Genomic DNA, 15,247 nt, shown 5'->3' with positions numbered 1-15,247 from the left:
ATTCTAAATGTACTATAAAAATATTTTTCTATGTTATCTGCTCATAAACTTTTATTTGAAAAAGCATCTCATTTTTCTCAAAGAACGTTTTCTTTTAATAAACACATTTGGTTGAGAATGTAGCCCACTTAGCTATCCATCTTACAGCAAAATTTAATATTTTCTCATATTATTCCTCATAGTAGCTTTCATTACTATTTTCTTTACAGCCTAATCCTAACAATATTTCCTGCTGCTAACATAAATGCTTTGTTGTAAAGAAAATAAACAAAAAACCAAAAGTAAAATCAAATACAATACTAATAGCCAGAAAAAAATGTCAACATACACTCTAAAACACATGAACCTGTTGTAATATCAAAATAAATTCCAATAAAAATCAAAATGTTTCAGACAATAAACTGTTAACCTTAAGATGCAAACAGTAAATATATAATTAGATGTGTGCCAGAGTTCTCACAGAAAAAAATGAGAATAAGGTTATCTTAAGATCTTATTGAGGAGATGAAAAATATCATCAATTAAAAGGTAGTCAAATTCCAGTATCACCATTTCACTAATATGTGAATATATAAGAAAGTCCTGGATGCAACCTATCAATTCAATACTAGATATTTCATTTTTTATTCTTATAATTTATTCTTCAAACTTTAATAAACACCTCACCATATATTTTATGAATTAGAATATTTTTATTTTAAAAATTGATTTTCTAACATCTTCTATTTATATGCATAAGAATAGAGATATAAAAAATAGTTCAAATACTTTTTCTTTTAACAATCTGAAGGCTTAACTATTGCACTGAAATGAATTCAAATATAAAGCATTCTGTCTTGCGGTAAAATGTTAATTCAGTTCTTGGGATAGCTCCCAAGCTGTTGACATTAAGGAAGCTACTGAAGACTTGGCTGTATCTCTGAGACTTTGGATAGGTTGGTGGTGCAACTTGTTATATGGGTTCTTTGTTCATATGTCCATCTTCATGGTGTTTATGATTATTTTTGTATTGTTCTCACTTTTTAATTGTAAGCTCTCCAAAGAGTCAGGCAGCCTTCAAACTGCTAAATGACTGAATGAATAAAGTCACTTTAGATTGGTAATAAATCATAAAGAGAGTAGAATCATGGCTCCTTACAGGAATAAGTTGCAAAGAGTGCAGTAAAGAACAGGATCCAACCTAACTTACTCTCATAAAAGAGGTTTGTAGCTCATGTCGTTTCTGGCTTCTCCGTTAGTCTTGGCTCAACTCCGCTAGAATCAGATTTTAAAGCCAAAATAAAATACTGCTCCTTTTTTTATTGCTTTTATTGTTTTATGAGCTGTCCAGAAATGTGGTTCTTAATGTGAGGGGAGATGTATGTATGTATGTATGTATGTATGTATGTATGTATGTATGTATGCAGAATAGAATTTATTGGCCAAGTGTGATTGGACACACAAGGAATTTGTCTTGGTGCATATGCTCTCAATGTATATAAAAGAAAAGATACGTTCATCAAGCATCATAAGGTACAATACTTAATGATAGTCATGGGGTACAAATAAGCAATCAGGAAACAATATCAATATAAATCGTAAGGATACATGTCGAACCCAGCCATGGCTTGACACATGATCCTTGAGGGTAATGACACATAAGCACAGCCCTCAAGCCAATGCTTCCAGGGGGGGGCTAGGCACTGAGTGGTTAGACTTCGCTTCACGGTGATGGCGGTTCACCGGGTGGTGATGGTGGTGGTGCTACTTATGAGAAGCAACTAGGGAATGGGACGAGATGGTGAATTGGGGTCATCATGGCTACGATTCCTGGCTTCGAAGGACACTGGAGCAGAGGAACACAGGAAGTCGCCGAAACTCAAGACAGGTGCGACATGCTGCCGAGGGTGGGGCACGGGGCGGCGCAGCATATTTAAAAGCTGCTGAGAGGCGATAGCCGACTTTGAACAGCTCGTACTCATCTTTAACTGATACCAGTTTGTAGTGGATTAAACGTGCCCCTCCTGGTTAGTGCTGGCTTCCCGGGAGGTGACGCAAGGCTGGCTCCAGGGGATTATAAATGCTTCATTGGGCGAGGGTGTCTTTCCCGCCGCCTTGAAAGATGGTGGATGATCTCTGGAGGGCTCGGGACAGGGGGTGCTCCTCTGTCCTGGTCCTGTTAGATCTCTCAGAGGCTTTTGATACCATCGACCATGGTATCATGCTGCACCGGTTGGAAGAGTTGGGGGTGGGAGGCACCATACTATGGTGGTTCTCCTCCTTTCTCTCCGACCGGTCACAGTCTGTGTTGACAGGGGGGCAGAGGTCGACCCCGAGACCCCTTATATGTGGGGTACCACAAGGATCGGTCCTCTCGCCCCTTTTGTTCAACATTTATGTAAAGCCGCTGGGCGAGACCATCCGTGGTTTTGGAGTGGAGTACCATCAGTACGCTGACGACACCCAGCTGTACATCTCCACCCCAGACCACCCCAACGATGCCCTTGAAGTGATGTCCCGGTGTCTGGAGGCCGTACGGATCTGGATGGGGAGAAACAGGCTCAGGCTCAACCCATCCAAGACCGAGTGGCTGTGGTTTCCGACATCCAGATATAGTCAGCTGGTGCCATCGCTGACTATTGGGGGCGAATCATTGGCCCTCATGGAAAGGGCTCGCAACTTGGGTGTCCTCCTGGATTCATGGCTGTCTTTAGAAGAGCACTTGACGGCCGTGGCCGGGAGTATTTTTCATCAGGTTCGCCTGATCTGCCAGTTGCGTCCCTTTCTAGATAGGGACTCCTTACGCACGGTCACTCACGCCCTCGTCACCTCCCGTCTGGACTATTGTAATGCTCTCTACATGGGGCTCCCCTTGAGGAGCACTCGGAGGCTCCAACTGGCACAGAGTGCGACCACGCGGGTGGTGATGGGAGCGACGTGGCGCTCCCATGTAACACCTCTCCTGCACGAGCTGCACTGGCTCCCAGTGGTCTTCCGAGTGCGCTTCAAGGTTTTAGTTATCACCTTTAGAGTGCTCCATGGCTTAGGACCTGGTTATTTACGGGACCGCCTGCTACCACCAATAGACTCCCACCGACCAGTATGCTCCCATAGAGAGGAGCTCCTCCGGGTGCCGTCGGCTAAACAATGTCGACTGGCGGCCCCCAGGGGGAGAGCCTTCTCTGTGGGGGCACCTACTATCTGGAACGAGCTCCCCGCAGAGATACAGAGGATCCCAGATCTGCGTACCTTCCGTCGCGCGCTCAAGACTTTCTTGTTTCATCAGGCTGGCCTTTCCCCCTTTTAAATGGAAATTTTAAATTTGGTTTTAAAGTATTGGGGTTTTAAATTTGTTCAGCCAAATTATTTAATTCGTTTTATTCTATTTTAAATTTTGTATTTATATTGTTTTATTCTATGGCTGTTCACCGCCCTGAGTCCTTCGGGAGTAGGGTGGTATACAAATTCAATAAAACTAAAACTAAACTAAAACTAAACGAACACTGGTGAAACAAATAAGACTGACTTTGATTGATTCAGTGTTTGTTCGCATAGACGTGGATTAGAAAACCAAGAGCAAGTCGGCGCTCCCGTTAATACTCAACCTGCCTGTTTGTAGTCGTGAGTAAGGCCATGGCTGAGGGAACTTCTACGACTGTACCTGAGCCTGTGGTGGCTGAAGGGGAAGAGGAGGTGGTGGAGGCAGTGACACCTGAGGAAAGTGAAGCCAGGGTTGTGCAGCCAAAGGAGAGGAAAGCTTGGAGTGAAGACCGTCCGGTGGAGAGCCAGGAGAAGGATAAGGGGACAATGCAGTCTGCCGCAGGCCATTGGTGGCATAGCTCTGTATTAACGGGTCCTGGGGAGCCTCAGGACAGAACCCCATCACCCTTTGGGGGCGCACCATTCCAGGGCTGGAAGGGGAGACAGTGGATGGAAGAAGACAAACAGGACTGGAGTTATTCCACAAGTCCTGGGCCTACCACCATGGAGGTGCTGAGAGAAAAATTTGGGGAAGCCAGCTTCATGGAGGCGCCTTCATGGCAACCCTGGACAACGGGACTGGACCCCTCAACCACCTGGTGAGGGGGTGGAGGGTCCAGTTCTGAGTCACGCTTCCGCCTTACCAGCCCCAAACTTTGGAGGAGCAGGATCTCAGACGGTTTAGGGGTGCAGAGCAACATACTGTTGGGGCCCCGGTACCATCCACTGGGGAGGCAGGGCATGGGCCTGGTTAGGGCCCAAGCGTAGGATATGAGATGCTTGCCACCAGACCTCCACCTGTGTGGAAGCATTCGGAACCTCCCCGGGTAGCTGGTAGTAGCACAGACAATGCAAGGGGGCATGAGCAGGTGCCATTATGGCCTGCTGGATTATGGCCTCAACAACCATGGTTCTGGGCCCCACCACCCATCCAGGCTTTGTTTGATGGGAGTCCTGATCGGGTAGCGCTGTTTTTAAGCCAGGTCATTAGTGACCTTGACCTCTATCGACGGTTCTATCGCCACCTATCGCAATAGGCAATGGTGGTGGCCGTCACAACAGTGTTGACAGGGGAGGCGGCGGATTGGGTAGCCGATCTTCATAGCGAGCATGCCTGAGAGTTAACAAATGTCAGTATGTTCCTGGAGGGTTTCAGGGGGAGATTCGAGGATGAATCTAGAGCCCAATCTGCCAAAGGGGAGATAGTGGCACTCAAACAATGTGGCCAATCTGCAAAGGAATATGTACGGGAATTTATGCAGTCCTGACTGCAGCCGAGTATTGCCGGAATGGTGCTCCTAATAAATCACTATATTTCCTTTGAAGTTTGGATCATGGCTCATGAATTAATTAGGGCATCTTTCGGAAACTTGACAGACAGTCAGGACTGACCCACGTAGATTTACATTCCCCTATGACCCTGTCTCTCCCCTCCCCCCTGGCCATGTCATAAATCACATTCTCCAATTAACCACTTTGGCTGGCTGTGAAATCTAACACCCTCCTTCTGATTGCGATCAGAAAAATGTACGGAATTCACTTCAGTTCTCCCTCCCTCCTGCTCATTGCAACTTGAAAGCTTTGCAAGTTGACAAGAGGAACTGGGTGCCCTATTTGAGCAGTTCTTACACCCCCGAGATCGGCTCTCTGGCTTCTAGCCCTTGAAATCACTCGTCTTAACAGTCCCTTCTGGGTTCCGGACATCAAGGCGATGCAGCAAGGGGTTCTGGTAGGGTCTTGTGCCCCCTTCTTTGACCTGAACGGCCCTACGCCCTGGTGGCTGCTCCTTTGTTGCCATTGTTCCTGCTAGGTGGGCACTGAGCAGGCCTGTTGGTGGAGCTTCGCACTCCCCTCTCTCAGTGGATTTTGGCAGCGGCCCAATCTCTACTCTAGACTTCACCTGGACTGTCCCTGTGGCCTCCAGACTTTGGTCTGCGCCCTTTGCCGTATTTGACAGTTAGCAGATTTAAAGAGAACATCTTTTTTCCTGACAACGGCACCATGCCAAGGCCGTAAGTCCAAGCATGGGCGGAGAACCAGTTTGGCTGCTGGCAGCGCAACCCGATCGGTCACTGTGGAGGGGACTCATCCTCCCTCGGATCTCACTACCGGTGACCAACCTTTGGAGCCCTGCCGTGGGCCTTCCAAGCACTCTGCTTCCACGCGGGCTGAGATGTGCAGGGACAGGACCCTGAAGAAGCTTTGTAAGCGGGTTGCCAGACCTTCGCAAGTAGCATCAGTGTCCTTAGCGGTTCCACCCTCGGAGAGCCCCGCCCCCCCAGGGTCGGTGCATCCTTCAGACCACTTGTCCTTGTTGGACGGTCAGTTGGACATACAGCTGGACAGCTTGTGGGGTCAGACGATGCAACCTGCTCCGACTGGTCCTCCCCGGTCTTCCTCTCCTCACCAGCTCACGGGGGTATCTCCTCATTCAGGGCCAGCACTTCCTGACGCTCCAGTCCTCCTTTCTCCAGACCAAATGTAGAATATCATTGCATCGGCCTTGCAACAGTCTTTGGCCCAGATTCGACCTCCTCATAAGAGCTTTCGGTGCGTTCTGACCGTTCTGCCATCTCACATGAGGCAGACTGTGATGATGCTCTTTCCATAGCCGCTCCTGACTTGCCTATTTCTTCGGCAGATAGTCATATTTCTTCTTGAGGCGGCGTTGACCCGCTAGAGCGTGAGCTCTCGGAGGATGAGGGAATGCCTCCAGAACAACCAGCTTTCACTGGCCTGTTTCCCCAAACATTGTTCAAGTCCCTGCTCTTTAAAGCCATCAATACAGCTGGGCTTGCTTCCTCCCTGGCTGCACCGATGCCGTCTTCCTCCACATCTCCAGGGGACCTGGATCCCCTTTTCGCGGAGCCTCCAAGACTGGACACGATCCCCACTCCACCTCTGTTTTTGGAGGTCGTCAGGAAGCAGTGGGCTTCGCTTGGCACGATGGTAACCCCTTCGACTACAGAACGGAGAAATTTCAATGTGCCCTACGATCTAGCTACTCTACTTCAAATTCCATCTGTGGACTCACCAGTGTCGGCATTACTCCCCAATGCGACCATGCCCGGAGACCCAGGCGAGGGTCTTCGCCCTGAGGAGAGGAGAGCAGACCAGGTTTTACAGTGCGTCTTCCAGGGGGCATCTTGGGCCATCTGCTCCGCTTCCACGGTGTCTTTCTTTAATCAGACCACACTCCTCTGGTTGCGCCAAATTCAGGAGTCCTTGGCCTCTGACAATATCCGCGTACGGCAGGATTTAAACAAGATCATTGCGGCCATACAATTCTCGGCGGATACCACATTGAACGCGGCTTGTTTCGTGGCAAAATCCCTGGCTTCTGCGGTAGTTGCCCGTCGGCTGGTCTGGCTTCATCACTGGCAGGCGGATGCCAGGCACAAATGGCGTTTAGCGTTTGTTCCATTTGCGGGTACCAAGCTGTTCGGGGACGGTTTGGACGCATTTCTTATGGAGACTAAGGACAAACGGAGGGTTCTACCGACTGTCTACCGTAGGAGCGAACCTTGCTTTCATCCTTATCCAACTCGCTCGGCTTACCAAGGTCACGATGGGGGGTCTTCCTCTTCCTTCCCTTCCTCCAGGTTCCAGGGACAGTCCCAGCCTTGTCATCGTTATACCCCGGACAGGGCTTTTCAAGGTAGGCCTTTTACCAGCAAACGGCCCTTTCGTGGGGGAGGAGGTCGCTCTTTCCGCCATCATCATTGAATGCAGTCCGAGTCCACCCATCGGTGGCAGATTCGATCTCTTTGCTGCGCGCTGGGAGGCGACTATTTAGGAAAAATGGGTCTTGGCCACCTTAAAATCAGGATTGGCAATTGGATTCCTCTCCACTCCTCCTATGTTTTTTGTCAGCTATCCATTGTCTCGCGACCTCCAGAGGCGGGCCCTCATGGAGGCAGCAGTGCAGCATCTCCTTTCAACCAGGGCTATCCCTCCTGACCGGGGGTCGGGTTTTTACTCCCATGTTTTTCTGGTTCCGAAGTCATCGGGGGAGTGGAGACCAATTCTGGACCTTAAGTTGTTGAATTGGTACGTTGCATACCGTAAATTCAAAATGCATCCCTTGAAGTCCATCCTCGACTGCGTCCGGAGGGGCGATCTCCTCTCTTCCATAGACCTCACCGAGGCCTACCTTCATATCCCCATCCTCCCCGCCCATCGGCGGCTCCTTATATTTTGTTATGCTGGAGTGCATTATGAGTATATGGCCCTTCCCTTTGGCCTTTTCTCCGCTCCATTTTCCTTCACAAAGGTGTTGTCTGCCCTAGCGGCGTCCCTTGGGGCCAAGTCAGTTCGCCTGCAATGCTACTTAGACGACATTCTAATTTTATCTTCATCTCCATTGCAGGCGGCTTTGGATGTGCAGGTTACCTTGCAGGCTGTCGCTGCGCATGGCTTCTTGATTAACTTTAAAAAGAGCCAACTTGTCCCTTCTACCCGGCTCCTCCATTTGGGGGCGATCATAGATTCCGTGGCAGGGGAGGTTTTCCTATCGCAAGAGCGCCAGGATAGTTTAAGGGCCCTGGTGGCACAAGTAGAGGCAAGTAAGTCGATCTCACCCCAGGTTTTTTCCCAGCTCTTGGAGAAGATGATTTCCATCATTGGCATTGTCCCCTGGGCCAGGCTACACTCCCGCGATCTTCAGTGGTTTCTCTTGCCATTGCAGAAGGCGGGCAGGGGCACTTCGTCCCTCCAGGGCCCAGTTCCCCTGTCAGTACGCAGGTCCCTTCGGTGGTGGCGGTCTCCGGCGCTTTCAAAGGGCTCCCTCTTCTTTGAACCGCAGAGGATGGTAGTGACCACGGACGAAGTCTGCAGAGCTGGGGAGCCCATTGTCTGGGACAGACGGTGCAAGGCACATGGAGCAGTCGCGAATCTCACCATCCGATCAACTGGCTGGAACTGTATGCGATATTCTTGGCCCTTCGGGCTTTCTGGCATCTCATCTCCGGCTCCCACGTCCTGGTCCTTACAGACAACATCACTGCGAAGGCCCACGTCAACCGGCTGGGGGGCACGAGATCCCGCTCCCTCATGTCTGTGGCCATGTTGCTCGGGCTCTGGGCGGAACGTCACCTGGCCTCCCTGGTTGCGGAACACATCTCCGGTGTGGACTATGTTCAGGTGGACTGGCTAAGCCATCAACGCCTGGATCACACAGAGTGGCGTCTGAACCCTCGGATCTTCAGGGACCTGACCCTCCGCTTCGGCATTCCCGAGGTTGATCTGTTCGCGACGCCAGCGAACACTCAGCTCCCACGTTTTTTCACAAGGTACCCTGCTCCTCGCGCAGCGGCCACAGATGCACTCAGATCCCCGTGGCCAACGGGGCTACTGTACACCTTTCAGCCTATCCCTCTCCTGCTGCGGGTGATCCACAAGCTAGTGTCGGAGCGAGCGGAGCTGATTCTGCTGGCCCCTCACTGGCTTTGGAAGCCTTGGTTTGCGGACCTTGTTTCCTTGTCGGTCGCCCCTCCTTGGCGCATTCCTCAGGAGAACGTCCTGACACAGGGGACCCTGCGGCACCCGGACATCTGTGGCTCAATTTGACTGCCTGGAGATTGAGCGGCGCTCTCTGAGGAGCGTCAACATTCCGGCAGACATTATCCAGACAATTCAGGCTTCGCAGCGGCCTTCCACCAACCGGATCTATTCAGCGACCTGGCAGTCTTTCTGCATGTGGTGTACTCGGCACAGAATTCAACCTCTTCATGCCTCCATTGTCGACATCCTGGTCTTCCTCCAGGAGGGTCTCGCCAAAGGTCTGTCTCCTAATACACTGCACCGACAAGTGGCGGCCATCTCCTCAGTGCTTGCCTGCAGATCTCTGGATTCCTTGGCTCAACATCCGCTGCTCCGCCATTTCCTGTGGGGACCCTCTAATTTGTGTCCACCCACCTTGCATAGGTACCCTACCTGGGACCTATCGCTGGTCTTGAGCTCACTTACGGGTCCCCCGTACGAGCCTTTGCGGACTGCCAGCCTCCGTTTGCTGACTTGTAAGGTCACTTTTTTGGTGGCCATCACCTCAGCTCGCCGCATCTCCGAACTGGCCGCTCTCTCCACTCGGAGTGACCTTTATATTTTCCACGCGGACAGTGTTGTCCTCCGGCTGGATCCTACTTTTGTGCCCAAGGTGAACATGCTTTTTCATCGCATGCAAGAACTTACCTTGCCCAATTTCTGCCCGCGACCTACGCATCCTAGGGAATGGCATTGGCATACCTTGGACATCCGTAGAGCATTGAAGATCTACATTGCACGGACGGCTTCCTTCCGCAGGTCTGAATCTCTCTTTGTGTCCTTTCTGCCGGGGTCGCTTGCTTCCAAGGTATCATCTTCTACCATCAGGTGTTGGATACATCACACGATCGCTACGCCCTACGATCTGTGTTCTGTGCCATGTCCTCCTCGGTTAACAGCGCACTCCACCCGCAGTGCAGCCACGTCGGCGGCCTGGGCTACTCAGGCCTCCTTGTTGGAGATCTGCTGGGTGGCTATGTGGACTTCTCCATCACTGTTCATTCGCCACTACAAAATTGACAAATTCACTTCGGCGGATGCCGCCTTTGGACGTCGGGTGCTGCAAGGGGTTCTTTCGGGGGAGGGTCCCTTGGTCCAGCCTGGCCCCACCTGTTAATTGGGGCTGTGAACTTGGGTATGTCCAATCCTGGCTGCTGTCTCCACCCACTATGGAGAAGGGGCGTTGGTCCTACCTGAGATGCTCCTTCTCGTAGAGTGGAGACACCAGCCAGATCCTCCCTGCGCCAGTCTTGTCTCTGTCCTTTCTTTCCTTACCTTTCTTTGGTCTTCCACACGCCGAGTCTGTCGGTCTCCTGCCTTCACCAAAAGCTGGGTATCCTAGGCAACATAGGCGGGACCTAACAACTATGGCAGACTCAGTCCACCAATCATGAGCAACTGAGAACCACCCTGGTCTCAGGTAGGACCAACGCCCCTTCTGTTGTGACCTCACTTTGGAATATCATTTCCACTGGCCCCAATCCTATTATCCTTTTGCAACATTTACAGACCTGGTTCTGTCATTGGACATGGGAATCAGTGGGTGTGGTTGAGTCTGTGCAATGATTGTGCTGTTTTGTTATTGGTGAATTTATTTTTAGCCCAACATTTTGTTTCTGGTTTTTATGCTGTTTTGAATATTTTTAGTTGCCTAGATCTATTCCTCATGACTGTATTAGAGCAAGAAAGAAAATAAAGGATGTATGACACCATTTAACCATGGTTCCACTATTAAGCACCCAATGTTATATAATTAACCAGCAGTTCCTATGTAAGCATGTACTGAATTACAGCTTCAAAGTCAAATTAAGCAAGAAGTGGCCGCAAGATCAAGCAACATCTTGCGGCCCGCAGAGCTTCTTGCAGCCCGTTGGTGCTGGGCAAGGCTCGAGCGCTCGGGGAGATGCTCCATGTGCTCTCCAGATCAGCAGCTGCTTCTCTCCGTCGCTGCTCTTGTTGGGTGAGCGTCTTGCGCAGCACAGTGAAAGTTAGCAGCCATGAGCCGCTGTGTCCCTCTAACTCCCATCTGGAAAGCACTGCAGCGGAGAGAAGCAGCTGGATTGAATGCTGCTTCTCTCTGCCGGAGTGCTTTCCGGATGGGTCTTACAGGACCCAAAGCAGCAGCTCATGGCTAAATTTTCCTGTGCTGCGCAAGATATTCTCCCAGCAAGAGCAGCAGTGGAGAGAAGCTGTCAGATCCCTATCCTGATGTTGCCATTCTCCTGGGAGGGGGGGGATCATGGATGAAGCAAGGATGCCGGTCAGTTGCAGAATAAATTGAGGAGTTCCAAGACCTTGCCTGCTGCCTGTCAGATCTGGAAGCCATCTTTTACCTTTGAGCCTTCAGGCATGCCACAATTTCTACTGTGGGAGGGGGGATTGTATGGAGTGAAGATGATATGTAGTCAAAACAACATTCTTTCTAGAAAGTCAAGGCCGTTGTGCCCTGGAGCTGTGCTGAGAAGTATGAGGTGTCTGATTGGTTCGTGTGATGAACATGTGGGTGATGGACAAGGACTTGAATTTTCTTTTGGGTGAGGAAAACCCAGAAGCTCTCAGATTTGGGTTTTCCCGGATGTGCCAATATGACATCTCTAATAAAAATTAGCTTTGAGGAACCTCAAGCCTCGAAGTTTGATTTCGTTGGGGGTGTTACTTGGAACTCTGACAGTGCGTGGATTGGCCAGAAGATATTCTGGTGAGCTGGCTTAAAGATGGCCTGAATGATGACCTCTACAATGCCTGCCTGGCTCGGGGTGCCCCTAACCGTTTGCATGAGTGGTACCTCATAGCGGAAGAGGCAGAGATCAACATGACCAGAAACCAGTACTGAGCCGGAAGAGTTTGGATAAGATTCCCACCTCAGGGGAACTGGGAACCCTTCAAGCCGCAAACTGTCCTAGCACTGAAGCCAGCCAGCTTCAAGTGCGGAAAGGAGGGGCATCGCATAGCAGCGTCATTCGAAAACTCCCACGAAGTTTTCGAATGACACCCACCCGAGCACTTGTCAGGAAGAAAGCCCACAAAATCAACCCCCCGAGGAAGGAAATCGCTTTAAGAAGCAGAAAGGCTTTAGAGTTTCACGCCCCTACAACCCCAGGGGAAGGAACTCCGGCACCTCAACGTGAAAACCCAAGTTTGTCTGAAAGTGACCCGGAAGGCGATCAGCTAGTAAGTGACCCTATTGAACCACTCACCCTGCCCCTAAGGCTTTTTATCCCCAGTTGAGAAAAAAAAGTAAAAATCTCAGCATTACTGGACTTGGGGTGCACCCAATGCTTAATTAGCCCAACCTTGATGGGAGAGCTGGGGATTCACCTATGGAAGCTAAAAAAACCCATCACATTCTGCCAGTTAGATGGATCAGTAGCGGGTGGGGGGGGGAGCCAGCCATCTTTGCCATAGAACCCCTACAAATAAACTTGAGGAACCATGATGAAACACTCACGTTTATAGTGGCACCCAGAATGGAGTGGTTGCTAGTCCTAGGGCTCACATGATTGAGAAAATGGAACCCCAAAGTAAATTGGAAACAAGGGACCACAAGATTTCAAGGGCACATAACTTTCACTGATGACCTAATGAGAAAACTGAGGGAGGTGCAAACAAAGAAACAGCAATGCCTGCCTGGACTGAGCCAACCCAGGGCATACCTAGAGAGCACAGAGACTTAGCCAAGGTTTTCAGTGAAGAAGGCTCCGATAAACTCCCACCCCCCCTCCACAGATTGTGCTATCGAAATTTTACCAAAGGCTAAACTTCTGAAACCGAAAATGTATAGCATGTCCCTCCCGGGAACTAGAGGAGCTGAGAGCTTTCACTGATAAAAACCTAGCAAGAGGATTCATCGAGCCTACCCGACCAAAAATCGCTGTCCCGGTACTATTTTATGAGAAAAAAGATGGCATTCTACGTCTTTGTGTGGACTATAGAAATCTCAACACTGTGAGTGTAGAAAATGTGTACCCCCTCTCCCTTATGAAAGATATGCTAGCCCATCTCTCTAAGGGAAAAATGTTCTCAAAACTGGACTTAAGGGAGGTTTATTACAGATCAGAATAAGGGAAGGGGACGAATGGAAAACCGCATTTAATGCATGCCTGGGTTGCTATCAATTCAAGGTACTCCCATTTGGACTACAAGGTGCCCCTGCCATCTTTATGCAACTAATAAATGAGATACAAAGGGGTCCTGGTTTACTTACATGACATTTTAATATACACTGAAACCAAAGCGGAGCACATAAAAGTGGTCCGAGAGGTCCAAAACAAACTCTGCTCAGCGAAGCTCTATGCCAAACTCTCCAAATGTGAATTCCACCAAGAAAAAATAGACTACCTAGGGCCGTGATGGCGAACCTATGGCACGCGTGCCACAGGTGGCACACGGAGCCATATTAGTGGGCACGCCAGCTCAGCTCTGGGGCGCATGCGCGCGCCGGCCAGCTGATTTTCGGGCCTTCTGGGCCCACCAGAAGTAGGGAAACAGGCTGTTTCCTGCCTCTGGAGGGCTTGGGGGGAGGGTGGGGAAGGCCCGTTTTTTTTTTCTTACCTGGCTCCAGATCCTCTCTGTGTATCTGGGAACGGTGAAAACAGCCTTTCCCACTTCCTTGGAGGCCCTACGGAGGCTCAAAGGGCCCATTTCCCCACTCCCGGTGGGACAGGAAGTGACATTTTTTCCTGTCCCCAGCCTCCAGAGACTCCTAGAGAGGCTCCTACAGACTCCTAGAGAGGTTCTGGAGGCTGGGGACAGCAAAAAATGTCACTTCCTGTCCCACCGGGAGTGGGGAAATGGGCCCTTTGAGCCTCTGTAGGGCCTCCAAGGGAGTGGGAAAGGCTGTTTTCGCTGTTCCCAGATACACAGAGAGGATCTGGAACCAGGTAAGAAAGAAAAACGGGCCTACCAGGCCAACATGTGCCAGGAGCGGGGGGGGAGGGGGAGGGGGTTGCACACACATGCGTGTGGGCATGTGCGCGCGACCCTCCCCCACCCCCCTCTCCTGGCACGCGATGGCAAAAAGGTTAGCCATCACTGACCTAGGGAATCGAATCTCCCACAAGGGCATAGAAATGGATCCACAAAAAGTGCAAGCCGTGATTGATTGGGCATCACCCCGCACATGCAAACAATTACAAAGTTTCCTGGGGTTTGCAATTTTCTTCCATCAATTCATTCCGGCATTTGCACAAATTGCCTTCCCCATAACCAACCTATTAAAAACCAAGGGGGAGGACAAGCCAAAACCAAACAACCATTAAACTGGACAATGGAATGCCAAGCGGCAATAGAAAAACTCAAATGACTATTCTCTGCGGAACCAGTCTTAAAACAGCCAGACTCAAAAAAGCCATTTATCGTACAGGCAGATGCCAGTGACGTAGCAGTAGGAGCCGTCTTGCTTCAAAAAAACAAGCAAGACTACCTACAACCATTGCTTATACTTCCAAAAAATTAACTGATACTGAAGAGAGGTGGGCCATCTGGGAAAAAAAAGCATATGTGGTGCGCTGGACACCCCTGACTTGGAGACACTTCCTAGAGGGAAATAAAATCTCCTTTGAAGTTTGGACTGATCATAAAAACTTGGAGGCCCTTAAGACTCCGTGGAAACTTTCCCCCAAGCAGGTACAATGGGCTGAATATGTCAAACGCTTTGATTTCACCCTCAAATATTTTCTGGGAGGGAAAAACCTTTTGGCAGATGCGCTATCGAGAAAACTTCAATGGAATAGCACAAGAGCCGAAATAATTAAGCCTTTGCTCCAAAGCCCCCAACTAGCAACAAAGTAATCACCAGGGCACAATCCAAACAGGAATTGCCTACAGACAATGCCACCACCCAGGCTTTTAAGCAAGCTTTTAAGCAAGCCCTTTTAAGCTTTTAAGCAAGCCCTGATCAAGGATGAATGATTGCAGATACACAAAAGTACCTGCCTGCTGAAAGACGACTTAGCCTGGGTGGGAGGAAAACTATATGTCCCTGCCAGTCGAAGACTACACTTTATGGCAATCTGTCATGATTCCAAACTAGCTGGGCACTTTGGATTTGTAAAGACCCTACACCTCATCAAAAGGCAATTCTGGTGGCCATCCCTCAAGAAAGATATAGAAAGCTACGTAGCCAGTTGCCCTGCCTGCGCAGCAGCGAAAAGATGACAAGGGAAATCTCCTGGACTCTTACAAAATGTTCCCGAGCCTTCAGCAACCTGCAGGGAATACTGTCATTTGCGTAGTAACTGACCTGTTC

At 50.0% G+C, this 15,247-nt stretch overlaps 1 protein-coding gene across 2 annotated transcripts in view; it reads right to left on the bottom strand.

Moving 5' to 3' along the window:
* Positions 1-15,247, bottom strand: part of GXYLT1 (glucoside xylosyltransferase 1) — a 105,058-nt gene that overhangs the window by 27,908 nt on the left and 61,903 nt on the right. The window lies entirely within an intron of this gene.

Source organism: Pituophis catenifer, unplaced genomic scaffold (genome assembly GCF_029215685.1).
Source record: "Pituophis catenifer annectens isolate HBS135680 unplaced genomic scaffold, rPitCat1.0.hap2 SCAF_7, whole genome shotgun sequence".
In the NCBI taxonomy this organism is placed as follows: domain Eukaryota; kingdom Metazoa; phylum Chordata; class Lepidosauria; order Squamata; family Colubridae; genus Pituophis; species Pituophis catenifer.
This window is presented reverse-complemented; position numbering and strand designations above follow the sequence as displayed.